The sequence below is a fragment of the Carassius auratus genome, unplaced genomic scaffold (assembly GCF_003368295.1).
Source record: "Carassius auratus strain Wakin unplaced genomic scaffold, ASM336829v1 scaf_tig00216833, whole genome shotgun sequence".
NCBI lineage: Eukaryota > Metazoa > Chordata > Actinopteri > Cypriniformes > Cyprinidae > Carassius > Carassius auratus.
The window spans coordinates 90,934-103,720 of NW_020528756.1; the positions used below are offsets into that span (position 1 = coordinate 90,934).

General features: G+C 38.5%; 1 pseudogene; it reads right to left on the reverse strand.

The window, feature by feature from the left end:
• LOC113099019 (arf-GAP with GTPase, ANK repeat and PH domain-containing protein 3-like) overlaps positions 1 to 9,989 on the reverse strand; it is an 86,917-nt pseudogene extending 76,928 nt beyond the window's left edge.
• Positions 9,990 to 12,787: the final 2,798 nt, after the last annotated feature.

Consider the following 12,787-nt stretch of genomic DNA (forward strand, 5'->3'; position numbering starts at 1 on the left):
AAATAACTAAAATAGCTTTTGAAAGGTAGTGTACTAATGCAAATAAAAAAGCTTGATACAAATGTCTAAAGTTTGACTTTTGACCTCCGTGTCAACCCAAAACCATCCGAGGCCATTTCTGCCAAAATAATTTGTTCATATAAAAAGAAATAAATAAATGCAGTGCACAGATGAGCATATGAGACGATACAAATTCATGGCACGCAGAGTCTGCTCCGCGGCAGGAGGTCTTGTTGGGTGACTGGCCCAGACAAACACTCTGTAGGTGGCCCTCCTCACAGCTCACTCACCCTCGGGCGACTCCTCCTGGACATATGTTCCTGTCAGATACCGATGAACTAACGCCGACTTCCCACTGGACAGGTTTCCCACAATGCCCTGCATGCAGAAACAGACAGAGTCAGGCCAAAACAGAGCAGCAGACAGCCTAAAGCACGCTGAAGAGGAAACAAATGACTGTCTGGAAGATTCATTTCAGGATATTAAATCACTAATGAAACGTAAAGGTGCTCTAAGTGTTTTTGTAAACATTTGCCTCATAGACAATAATAACTTTCATCAACTATTCACTACAGACAGATGGAGAACACATCCGCTGTGCATCCAGGATTTCCTTCTAAAGAGTCGTCAAAGAACAGCTCAAGCGTGGAGGAAGCAACTTTTTAGGAATTTCCTCACACCTGACGCAACTGTTCTGCCTGTCAGTGCACTGTACGACAGCTGTTCCCACACAGCCTTATAAACATAACCAGGACAGATTTACCTGGAGATGAACAAACGAATCAAAATTCCCCCGAACTTTGAATGCTAATTATTATTTTTAATAATTTGGCTTTCAGCATCCCAGAGAAACAGCTCAGATTAACGCATTTTCGATATTTAAATTCCTTTTCAGAATTTTCAGAAATAGAACATTTGAAAAATTCCGTCTAAACAAAAATGCAGAACCAACATTTAAACGATAAGGTATTATCCTAATAATCAAAAATTTCAATAACAAAAAAATCTGTTACACTTTTTCATTTAATTTCTCGTTCGCATGTTTAATGCATCTAGATTTTTATTTAATTACAGCCATTACATCAAAGTATAATCATCAAAGTATATATTTTTTACAACTTTTATTTACACCTTCATTTCATTTTATTTTACAGGTCTGACAGATAAATTATACCAATATACTGCCAATAATAAAAATCAACACAATCAATATACAGTTATTATAATTATATAATAATAATTATTTTTACTATTGAACATATAAATTAAATAATACTTATATTATATGAATACTACTAATTATTATTATAAAAGCAAATAATATTTTTTAATATTTTAGTTAATATATTAACACAGCAGTTACCTTAATTATGACTAAATACACCAGACGAGTTAAACGAAATTAAATAAAGTTTAAATATAAGTTAAAAAAGGCCTCTTTGATATTATTTGATAATAATATGAATGACATTAATTAAATCAACACAATCCATATACATACATACATATATAACTAATAAACGATAACAATAATAATTATTCATTCTATTAATATGAATTATTATTAAATATAAAAATAATATATAAATTAAATAACACTTATGTAATACTACTAATTATTTTATTTAATAGCAAATAATTATTTTTTATATTTTAGTTAATATATTAACACCATGTTTAGATCTATTATGGCTAAATACACCAGACCAGTTCCATGAAAATAAAATGAAAAAGGTGTAAATATAAGAGTTAAAAAATGTCTCTCCCTTCTGATACTGTACGATATAATGGCAGTTATTAAATCAAAACTTAAATGCTAACACCAGTTATTCACAATGTGGTCATGCATCACTAGGACCAAGTTGACCTTCAAAAGAGCACTGAATACTGCTGTCATCACAGAAATGGAAAAATTCTGTCCATTCTTTTCCCAAAAGCCCAAACATCCTCCTCCTCCGTCATCATTTAAACACTGGAGGCTCGTTCTGTGCAGCGTTCGGGTTCATCAGAGGGTGGTGTGTACTGTTAACAAGGTTCAAACAGTAACAATCTTCCTCCGTAATAAAGGCCCAGGCGAGCAGTTTGTTACCTATGCGGCTGCCGCAGGGCTCGAGAACAAAGAGGAGGATAGAAACTTCATTAGGAGAAGACTGGATGTTAAAGCTTTATGAGCATATGGTTTCAATGCGTTGCCTCATAATAAGAAGTTAGAATGAGGGTGTTCTTTAAATAGGACAATTATGATTCCATGAAGACGATAATAGAGCATAAACTGAGTTATTCCATGATATTGTGTATGAAGCATCTCTGAATTCTGTATTTTCTGACTGGTGGCTATTCTGAGTGACACGAGCAGAAATATCATTACAGAGACTGACTGACATCTCACTGCTTGCTGAATAAATTCATGTCAGGATCAACCGTTCCACATAATGTTAAGAGATAAAATGACAAGGCTAAGGGTGGGAAGATCACTCACCACTTTGAGCTCTGGTACGGATCGACTCAATGTCCATTCCTGACTGTTAACGAAGGAATCTGGAAAGAAACAGACAGAAAACTTTAGTAAGTGATGATGTCTTTCATTTCAACCAACACTATGCATTTCTTCCATGCATGTAACAATCCTTATGGCACTCCACTTGGAATATTATTGACCAAATCATCAACAATAATCAGAAAACATGAAAAAAAAAAACATTCATGTTGAATTAAGTTGTTTTTTTATGTTATTTTTTAATGTAAATAAATGGCTGACACATAAATGCTACATTTATATATAAATGAACAATTTATATTAATTCTTGTTTTGAAGTGACTGGTTTATTTGTTTGTCAATTTGAAAAAAGGAGGGATTATTCTTTTTTTCTGAATACGTTCACTGATAACAGAGTGTCCCTTAAAAGTAAATTGAAGGAATCAATTATAAATGTATTAATGTAAAAAATATAAACAAAAAATTACTTTTCAAACAGACAAATTTATCATACTTAAATTTAATTTATTGTTTTTAAAACAAACGGATGGATTAAAATTAAATTATTGTGTGTGTGTGTTTTTTTTTTTAAATGGATGGATAAAACATTAGGTAATGTTGCCTTTAAAAATGATTTAGTTATTTATTATTTAAATAAGTCCATTTATTTCTCAATTCAACTTTGAATGCATGCTAGACTGCCACTTCAAAATAAATGGAAGAAATCAGTTTATTTTTACGTGCCCTTTCTGGTCCTCATAACACACAGCCTTCAAAAACAGTACTGTAAAATTAAAATTATGTCATTCCCTCATGCAGAAGATCACAGGTCTAATTGTTACTAATAATCATGTTTGTCATGTTGGCTACATGAACCCACATGACCGCGAAAACACAAGCTTCACTGGCCCAGTAAAATCCTGCCCATTTCTGTGCCACACACACACACACACACACACACGCACACACACACACACACTATCGGTTGTACAGCCATTACATCATCACAGCGAGCACATGGGCAGCCTTGTTTAAAGCACCACAGAGGTTTGTTGCACTGCATTGTTCAGTTCATTTTTCACTCCGCTGCTCTTGTCCAATCTAATCAAAATTACTATTCAAAGCGTCGGGGAGGAGAAGAAAAAACCCTTTGTGGATTCAAGATACAGTGAGAAAACACCAAGAAATTAACCCATTTGCGAGCAAATTTTTCCATACATGATACCAAAAAGAGTCTCATTCAGTTTTTGTGTGATGGTGAGAACATGGTGTGCTAAGAGTAACGCACGGCAAGTCAGGAGGTGTTTTCTTCCGTCCTTCACTTCAACTTGATGTCTCACCCTCCCTTCGCACTCGACAAACTGCTGAAGTGACTCAGATGAGATTCTTCCTGCTGCGCTCAGCAACATGCCCTGATGAAACCAGGCCCTTTTCAACCTCCATCCTCGCTCTCACACACAGATCCATGGAAAAGTGGACGTACGCCAACAGGCAAACACATCCGAACATGACAACCACACCTCGCAATCCCACAGGACGCCATTTTTACCATTTTTTCCCCAAAAGATGTTTCGAGTCAAAACAAAACAAAGTAATTAGACTTCAGATGTCAAGTAAAAACTGGCTACATGTGATCTGAACTCAATGAGACAGGTATTAAGTAAATACTGCGGTATTTCGGATAGACAGATGTGCATTTGTCACTAAAATTAAACCTTACTGCGGTAAAAAAGCATCAAACTAGTGTTGCGCTTCAATTTGAATTGCAAACAAAGAGCTTTTCGTGTCATATGGGAGCCGAGATGAACTCCATCATCATCAAGCTGAAGAAAATTACATTTAAATTAAATGCATGCATTTAACAGACGCTTTTATCCAAAGCGACTTACATTGCATTCAAGCTAACAATTTTCTCCTAACATATGTTCCCTGGGATTCGAACCCCCATCCTTGCGCTTGTCAATGCAATGCTCTACCACTTGAGCTACAGGAACACATATTATGAAAATCTGACTAATATACAAAATGACACAGAGTTTTAAAAGAGGGCAAGGCCATTGCAAATCACAAGGGGGAAGGTTTAGAAGTGCAATCTCAGGCCCAGTTGGAGATGTATAGAGTTGCATGGAAATCAATAAGCATTGTAAAGCCTCTTTTGAAAAATGCAGAGCATTTAGATAAAATTCATGGATATAATGCATATCTCAAGGTGTTCTGATTTAATAGTGCAAAAAGAACATATTTTAAGTTCTTTTGCACTATTAAATCAGAACGGAAATCCTCGGCGCCTTTATAACACACAGTATTGGATTCTTTCAGGCTTCCCATGATGTAATCTTCTAGCTTCGCACCCTTTGAAGTGACCTCACACAATTTTGCTATTGAAACCCAGCCGTCACGACCCCAAGGCTGAAAAGTCATCCGAATTCCTTCTGAGCAGACCTGTAAGGAGAGTCTGCCACTTTGTAGGCAGGTGAGGGAAGGTAAAGCCTTCCGGGTTTAAAATACAAAGAACTCACAGCTACAGAAAACAGTCAAGATCCAGGAACGAGCTGCTCAGGGCATGTAGCAACAGGTACACGCAATCCGCAGACAGATCTTTGGTCCAAAAAGCTCTCAAGTTCAGCAAACACACCTACATTCCGGCTGTCAGTCAACTTTCGCAAAGAAAGGTCAGTCGGGGAGTTTCCTCAGTTACCAGTGGAAAGAAACTCCAGCAGATGCCAAGGGTGTAAACAGCTTTTAATTTGTTAACTTCATTTGACAAATGACTAATGGTACTGCCTAAAAACAAGTCCTGTAAGTCATTTACGTTAAACTTGTTGTGCTAAAGCGAGCCTTTTAAGAGAAGGTTATGTGAATAGATTGTTACAATCAACAAGTCAATTGATTGTATGACGGCCAATTTAAATATTTATATTTATATATTTATGCATTTAGCAGACGCTTTTATCCGAAGCGACTTACAGTGCATTCAGGCTAACAGTTTTAACCTAACATGTTTTCCTTGGGAATCGAACCCGCAACCTTACGCTGCTAATGCGATGCTCTACCACTTGAGCTACAGGAACACACAATAGCGAAATTTCTTTTTCTTTTCTCTATTTTTGCCTTTATTATGATAGAACAGATGAGAGCTTACAGGAAGCAAAGTGGGAGAGAAAGAGAAGGGGTGGGATCGCAAAAGGTCCTCGAATCGGGATTCAAACTTGGGACACCCTTAGTGCTACAGCACTGTATGTCAGCACACTGCCCCCAAGGCCTTCATGATTCTGCCCAAATAAAGTACATTTTTTACTTTAGTCTGTTAAAGTAAAACATAACATGAAATAAATATAACGTAACAAAAACTTAAGTATGAACTGATTTACTCATTTAAGTGAAAGCAAACTTCTCTATTATTGCCTATTATGTGGCAAAAATAGTTTTTTTTGCCATATAAAAACTATTATGTGGCAAAAAGGTCACAAGTTACAAAAAGTCGACAATCTAGTTTTTTATAAAATTAGTCTCTGCAAATTAATATTAAATGCAAATTAAAGGATTTCATTAGCTGTCAAATTATTAATCATTAATCACATCCACAATAAGTTTTTGTTCACATAATATATGTGTGTATACTTTGTATCTATATTATCTATATATAAATACAAACATATGTATATAATATAATATAAAATATCTGAATATAAATATATATACATGTAATTATTTTCAAAATGTATACTGTATGCCTTTATATTTATATATACACATAATAAATATACACAGTACACATAGACATATTATGTACAAAAACACTTTTATTTTGGATGCAATTAATCGCGATTAATCATTTTAAAAGCACTAGACTGAAAGACTTGGGATTTTAGATTTATGGATATTTATGGAAAATTTCAGCATCACTAAGTACATCCATCTTTAATGCGGATGTGTTAATAAATCAGCCCAATAAAATATATGAATCACCAAATCTGAATAACACTCTCAAAACGTATTACAAATGCAAGAGTGCAATCAAACATATTTTTAGATAGATAGATAGATAGATAGATAGATAGATAGATAGATAGATAGATAGATGCATCTTTCCATTACTTGATTTTTTACCTCTGTGGTGAGACTTGTGCTGGGTTTCCACTACATAATAATTGCTCAAAACATCTCAAGGTGTGCTGCCAATAACATCATCTTCAATCCTGAAACATGTCCTCCCAATTTAAACATAAGGACCGCTCTATTCCAATAGCAGATGTGCTAGCATCTCTCCACTAACATTTCAGTCATTTAGTGTTTGCAGACATTTCATTCAAATTATATACTACAACCCGGCATCTCAAACAGCTAGTTTGCATTGCGCTTGCAAGCCAGACTCCACTAATTAATGCCAAAAACATCATACATTTGTGTTAACCTTATATAATGCTGCACACACACTTAATACAAACATCTACATCAGATGAAAATGCCACAGGCAAAAAAAAAAAAAAAAAAAAAAAGATTTATAAGGATTACAAGGGAGCAGAGGTGACTTAAGGTTAAGAGCCTAGGCCTGTATACATCTTGTCTCACTCTACACAACCTTATCCCTTTTAAAAATCACAGCATAAAGCTCTGAAACGGCACTTTTTGTCTTGACTACCTCTGAGACGACGCACAAGCTGCAGGCAAAAGATTGAACAGACAAGGAATGAAAACATGTTTAAAATATCATGAGCTTGTTGCCTGCATGCCGGGTCATGATTTAACCTTCAGAGATGTGAAAGGAAAAACAAATTCCGACTCCAATCCCATGAGGATTGTTACGTATAACATTTTCCAAAAGGAAGAGAATTCCAAAGAAGAATGTTCTGATAGTAGAACATAGTCATTAAATTATATCCCCTCTTTATTTGTCTACATCATCCATCCTTGACTCATTCCTGCAGTCTATTTGATTACCTTGAAAGTGTTAATGATTAAACAAGATTTGATGGACGCTTTTTTGCTTCCTAATTCAATTGCAATGCAGACTTACACTAGAAGAAAACTCCTCTTGGAGCCAATTAACAGCTCAAGCACACACACACTCCAACGGAGCCAAAGCACTTGGAGTGAATAATGCATTTAACCTCTTATTATGCCTGTTGGTGCTGCCCGAGCCAGACCTTCGATATCGTTTTAATATTTAATCAATTTGCACTGATCTCCAAGGCTACATCCTGGCACTCAGAGTCTGTTCTCTACAGACAAAAAGCAGCACCTTTTCCTGCGTCAGACTGGGATGTGGAATGAAATTATGCATTACACAACTTACCTTGACCTTTGCGCAAACCAATGCCAGCTAGAGTCTCTATAGCAACAGAATCTGGCTTTTTATTTCTCACAGCGGGGTGGCTGCCAACTGCTTGGCTTTCAGTGCACAGCTCAGATTTGTTGCTGGACAACGGGTCTTTCCTCTTAAAACGACTAGCTATTAGCTGCCAAAAACTAGTCTCTGGTTGCAATTGTTTGGTGGGCTTTGTTAGTTTGGCAGGATGGAGAGGGACCTCCAGGACTGCCACCTTGCCCCGAGTTTGGTACTGTATGTACTGCGTGGCTCCTTGATCCTCATCTTGCTCTCGAGCTGGCGTTAACATTCTGCCAGTTAGGTAGGAAAATGGGCGAGTGGTTTGCATAGACTGTTCTCCGATACTTGAAGTGCGTCTCCTTTCAGTTCGATTCTCCTGCTCGGGTTGATTTCGATTCCGCTTCATCCTTAGACTCAAGCTCCTCCGGAGTGATCCAAATGTTGTCTTCGGTTCTTCAGTCTTGTTGGGTTCCTTTAGCTTTGTTTGTTTCACCACCACTTCCTTTCCAGTTGCCTGTCGACCAAACCATCTCCATCGGAAGCCTGGACGAGGCAAACTACCGGTGCCAGAGGAAGTGTGGCTTGCAAACTCATCCCGGGATCCATTACGCTCTTTATTGAGCTCAAGAACAGTCATGCTAACGGGCCGTGGTTTGTTCTTGCTTTTCAAAGTCCGATGTATTGGTGGTTCTTCTAGTGAACGAGGAAACAGGTTAACAGAAGGCGGCATTTCGGGTTTTAGACCGTCTATCGCACGAAGCTCTGCGTGTCTTGTCCTACACCGCTGGACCACATCTGGGCAACCTTGCTTACTTGGGGTCGAGGTAGGCAGAATATTGTTCTCTGAGTTGGTAGCTGCCAACATACAATCACTGCCAGGTTTTGTAGAGCTGTCTTGATGGTCGGACACTGTGGTTCGGTGTCTCCTATTGTCCTCCGGGAAGACAAACATGCTCAGCGTTCTTCTGCTGCCCAGGAGCCGAAGCCCATGTGCTGGCCTTCGTAAGACCACCACATGAGGTACTGTTGCATTTTCTACAAAAACAGCATTACAATTTAGTTCCTTAATGGGAATGTGGCAAACATCAGCGCGAAGTTCTTCAATCCATGCTTCGTCTTCCACAGCCGAATTGAAGTCTTCCGCAGACGCTTGTTGCACACAGCTGTCCTGAAGCAGAGGTGGTAACCGGTCCGTCCTCATTCCTAGTACTTCCCCTTTCCTCCACCCCCCATTCCCTGTGCTGCTCAGGTAAAAACACCGGTTGGGCTTTCCAACTGCACTCCTCCTCTGCCCGGGGCTTTCTTGACGTTCCTCCCTCTGATCCGCCTCTCGTCTTTCGTTGTTCTCCTCCTCCTCTCCCATGTTTTTCATTACAACTCCCAGCTCAGCCTCTCTCCTCTCAGCCCCTGCTGGAGGTGTCAGAGTCTGTACCTCCTCCTGGAGTCCCATTCTGGAAAGCACCAACTTTGTATAGACTTTTACCAACTTGGTCTTGGAAAAGAGACGTGATCCAACCTTTAAAAATCACATCACCGACACTCCTTCACAAGCTTGTTCTCTGCAACTTAAGCACTCTCTTGAACACAGTCGCTCTCGGAGTCTTTCACCTCGAGGCCACATTCCTAAGGCAAGCATAATCTCCTCACCTCTGACTTGCTCGAGACGGAGACAGAGTTGGAGGGAAAAACTTCAAACAAGTCCCAGCAAGACCTCACTGAAATTTTACCTTGCAGGGGATTATGGGGGGTAAATCAACACGCTACGAAAACACAAACCTATGCGCATTAGAGCGATAAATGCAGCCACAGATTAACACGTTTTTGGTCTTCTACTACTGTCAAACACAGGTCTGTGCCACCCCACAGTCAGCAGTGTAGGCAAATTCCGTAATGTTTCTGTTCTTGGCATGACTGAGAGGGGTCTGTTTGAACTTCAAGCTGTTCCCACATGTCCCAAAGATAACAGCAAAACAAGGAGCAGAATCCTTTGTCTCCTTAAAGCAGAGCCATTGCCAAGGCACCTGTAGAGAAATCCCTGTGGGAGTTACTGCTGTGACTGAAGATTAAAATGGAGGATGCCTGATGCTTGGGGCGGCAGTCTCTTCAGCACGGTTACCAACATTTGCACCATCCTAAAAGGCATCCAAATTAAAGGGCATTTTGAAGAGCTTCCCTTTCCCAGAGCCTGCCTCGGTCATTCTCTCCGGCTCTGTTGTTCCTACCCTCCCTTCCTAAACTGCCCTCCCCCCCAACTGCATTTGCTCATCCAAATGAACAAGGCAGAAATTGGCAAACAAAACTGGGGAGCTCATTTCATGAGGGCAGGGTGAAATGCCAACAATTCCCCAGTTTTCTCATGCAAGTTTTGTCTATGCTAAAAGAAGTTCATTCAGAAAGTTTTACCCCCATCTATGTAAACTCTAAGAGAGGGGAATAGCAGAGTCTACAAGCATCATAAGAAAGAAAGATCATGTGCAATGAAAATGATTTCCCTAGAGCCAGTGCCATTAAATGTGCATGAAGAAACTGTCTCCACTATGACAATACAAAGAGAAGAGTTCAAAGCAACTTCCCCATAACCAAAAGTTTAGCTTTGCTATTAAGATGGCTTGCTTGGATTCAGCTCAACACGAATATGTGTTTCTAATATGGAGAATCTGACTGGCCTAAAAGCTATCTGGATTATGAAAACAAGAGAGCAGATTTTGTGTTTGAAAAGAGCACCCACAAGTGGTTATAATGAAAACTACCCCACCTGTCCAGTAATACTACACTGCCATAGAAAAACCATTAGACTGATCCAAAAACTCACTTGACAACATTTAAACAGATTCCTGCGGTGCAATGGAATTTTATGTGAAGAAATATTTCAGGTAGATTTTGCTTACAAAAACGTAAAATCAAAGGCAGCAACTTTGTCTGAGGATGGCATGTGTTTTACTTAATTTTTGTCAATATTAGCCACAACTTTGATCAAACAAATGGCAGTACTCTACCTTTTCCTTCTTTCTTTTGCTCGTCATTCTTTCCAACTTTTATTTCCTTCGTTCTTATAACTTTCCTTCCTTACCGTCTTTATGTTTTTGTAAGACTCAACATCTTTTCTTTATTTTCCACGTCTTGTTCTTTCCGTCTCTTCCTGTTTTCTTCTTTCCTATACCCTCTTATTTTCCTCTTTAAATGTATTCTTTCCATCAATCTCTTTCCCTTTTTGCGCTTTTTTACTTTATTTCTTATTTATTTTGCTCTCCTTGCTTCATTTCACTCTTTCCTTTTTCTTTCCTGTCACTTTTTTCTTTTTTTCTTCCAGACAGTCTGCCTTAATCCTGCGATCCTTCAGAAACTCATCTCTGACATCTGACAAGTATAAGTCTGAGAACATAACAGAAGCAACTGAACACAGATCCTAGACAAGTCTTTCCTTTTTCCAGTCGTTTATATACGTAAAACATTTTTGTACGTTTCTTGACCATAAGCCATTGGAATCTTGAGCTTACACCCACTCAGAATAAGATCTTGGATTGGTTTCCAATTCACCTAATAAATTCAAATACACGCACATATTTAAGAACATAAATGCTCAAGGTTTAACTTAAAAGCCATATTGAGCCAACCAAACATATCCATTTCTAAATTTAGCTTCAATATGCTCTTGTTAAAACCTCAACTAAAAAGATACTGCTATGTTAGAATTATTTAAAACACTATGCACCAGTCAAAACATCCTATATATGTCCCTGATGACTCACTGTTCATTCACTACAAAAATAACATGTAACTAAGTTTATCATACCTGAAATTCCTTCACTTTTACAGCCCCACAGCACTTAAAATATATCTAACAAAGCAGCAAGTACAAATGCCCACAGTGTACTATTTTTCTAAATCAACAACGCAAAGAAATTGATATTTTATATTACATATTTTTCCTTGTCAATCAGACCAAAGATTACCTAAATTCTCATATTTAATTTAAGAGTTCAGGTGTTTATTTACCAAATGATAGCGCTAAAGCAAGCACTACAAAGCCAAATAAATTGACCATGAGTCAGTACATGTGTTGATCAGACAGGAGTTAACACCTGTATGCATGAAACAGATTATTTTCCTTTGAAGAAGGATTCATTACCTGTGTCTACCGCACAAGGGTTCGTCACCCCCGTAACCTCCGCTGAGATCAAACAGTTCCCTTCGCCCCACTGCAGATGGTGGTGTTTCGGCCGTCTTCTCCCTCCAAAACACATCATTATGATGACTTCCCCAAACCACATGAATATCCTTTAACCAGGGACATTACCAAACTAAAAACCAAGTTCAGGATTTAAATTATAGATGTTCTTCAAGGAAGACGGCGATATCCCACTACAGCTTTGACAGACGGACTAACGTCATGCTCCGTTCAAGTGCTTGGCTCTGTCAAACATCAAAAATGTGAGAGGGAGGAGGTGGCAGACAGGTACAAGAAACATGTCCAACCTCTGTAATCCCTCGTGAGGAGGAGGCAGCGACCACGGCCTGCCTGGCTTTCCTGAAGCAGGATTAGTCTAATCCTTAACCAATAGGAAGTCATAGGTGCATTATCCATCCCTCCGTACCAATGCAAACACACACACATACATACGCTAACGCATTGAACTCTGTTTTAGAGTGAAGCATGCTTACCCCTATCCAAACTAGTTTAACTCATCATGGTATCGGTGCAATGAATGCTCTGACGCAAGACGCCCCGCTGATATTTCAAGTCCAACCACACGCAAGTCTGTCGGTGATGAAACATTCCACTTGTCCTAAAAGTCGGATTGAGCAAACATCAAAGTTAAAAAGCAGTGCTACAAAACGCAAAATCTCAAGTGTGTCAAAAACAATAATCCACGGAGCATATCTAGGCATCAGACGTTCCCCACTGCATGAACGATAACCAATGTTCAACAAGTTGACTCATTACAGAAACACACAGAAACAGTTTCGGCCGGAATACACAC